We start from the raw sequence: 1,984 nt of genomic DNA, 5'->3' as shown, positions 1-1,984 counted from the left end.
AAAAGGTGTCCAAGACAAATGTATTGTTAAGTTAAAAACAACTGACATAATAATATGTATTATATGAATCCATTTATGTTTTTTTAAACTATACATATGATAAATTCAGGGGTGATATTCAAAATATTTAACCACTAGGCTGACACAGGCACTAGCACGCTGGGGCCGGTCTTCACGCTTTAACACATTCTTTTTTTTTTTTTTGGCTGTGCAGCATGCAGGATCTTCCCCAGCCAGGGACTGAACCGTGCCCCCTGCATTGGGAGTGTGGAGTTGTAACCACTGGACTGCCAGGGAAGTCCCCATCTTCACCCTTTAGTTGCTGCATTCTGGAGGTCCTGGCGGGGAAGAGCTAGGGCAGATGAGGTGATAGTGGTGGATACTTGGAAGCCTATGGCCAAGACTTTTTACAAATAGCATGGATATATATGCAGAGAAAAGTGAGAGACATACCAAACTTGACAGTGGTACAAGAGAGACTTTCACCTTTTCCTCTGTACAATCTTACTGTTTGAAATTCTAAGAACGAGTGTTGGATTTGGAAAAAAATTAACATAGGGGAAAACACCAGCGTGGCCTATTTTCAAAATATATCATGATGTAAACGTGTGGCTTAGACTCACCGAAGGCCAGAAGGAATCCAGGATCATCTGGAATCCCACACTGCTTACCATTCACTATTTTTTTTACTATTCCCAATACCCCCCTCACCACCATGTTTTCTTTCCAGCTTTATTGAGAAATGATAAGTTTAAGGTATACAGCATGATTTACATATATTGTGAAATGACAACCACAGTAGATTCAGCTAGCATCCATATTCTGATACAGATACAGTAAAAAGAAAGAGAAAAAGGAAAAAATATTTCTCCTTATGATGAGAACTCCTAGGATTTATTCTCTTAACAACTGTCCTATATATCACACAGCAGTGTTAGCTATAGTCATCATGTTGTACATTACATTTCTAGTGCTTATTTTTTTTAATCATATACGTTTTTGGTTTTGTTTTTTTTTTTGTTTTTTTTTTTTTTGCGGTACGCGGGCCTCTCGCTGTCGTGGCCTCTCCCTTGCGGAGCACAGGCTCCGGACGCGCAGGCTCAGCGGCCATGGCTCACGGGCCCAGCCTTTCCGCGGCATGTGGGATCTTCCCGGACCGGGGCACGGACCCGTGTCCCCTGCATCGGCAGGCGGACTCTCAACCACTGCGTCACCAGGGAAGCCCATCATATACGTTTTAGTCTATGCATTTTTTTCCATCACTACCAAGTTTTGAAATATTCTTTTCTACTTAACAAATTGCATTTATTAATACATTATTAATTTATTCCCCACATTTTATTAATCAAAACCATTTTGCTGCCACGTAAAACTCCCTACAAATGTCAAATTATCAATATTGCCACAGTGAATTCATATAATCACAGCCCAGCATAAAGAAATGTGACATTCAGGTTGACCTATTTGGTCCCATCATAAAACAGTTCATATATTTTTGAAATATTGAAAATATTTCTAATTAAACACTTCCAAACCCTAGGGACTGGGAATGTTAGTTGGAGGACCATTTGTCATGCATTCTCCCGATGTGGAAATTAGATCCAGCGTGTGTGACCCTGCTCCTCCCTCAGAGGGCTAGCCCTAGGAAGCCTCACCTGTGGAGAGACTCAGGTGAGCTGAAACCCAGCTGGGGTTCTGGGGACACAGGTCAGAGGGCAGCCATGGGGAGTAGCAGCAGGCCTCAAAGTCTCACTCTGGTGTCAGGCTGGACCTAAGAATCCAGAACAAGTAGCTGGGAATAAATAAAGCTGGGGCAGGAGACATGACTTGTGGGTATTTTTTAATAAGACAGAACAGTGATTCTCAAAGGGGGAAATATCAGAATGAAAAGGGATGGGTGGATGTCATTTGAAAAAGCATCATAATTTTATATATGGAGAAAAATATAAACGTATGTTTCCGTTAAAGCAACTACCAAAAAGAA

This window comes from Physeter macrocephalus, chromosome 1 (genome assembly GCF_002837175.3).
Source record: "Physeter macrocephalus isolate SW-GA chromosome 1, ASM283717v5, whole genome shotgun sequence".
Lineage (NCBI taxonomy): Eukaryota > Metazoa > Chordata > Mammalia > Artiodactyla > Physeteridae > Physeter > Physeter macrocephalus.
This window is presented reverse-complemented; position numbering follows the sequence as displayed.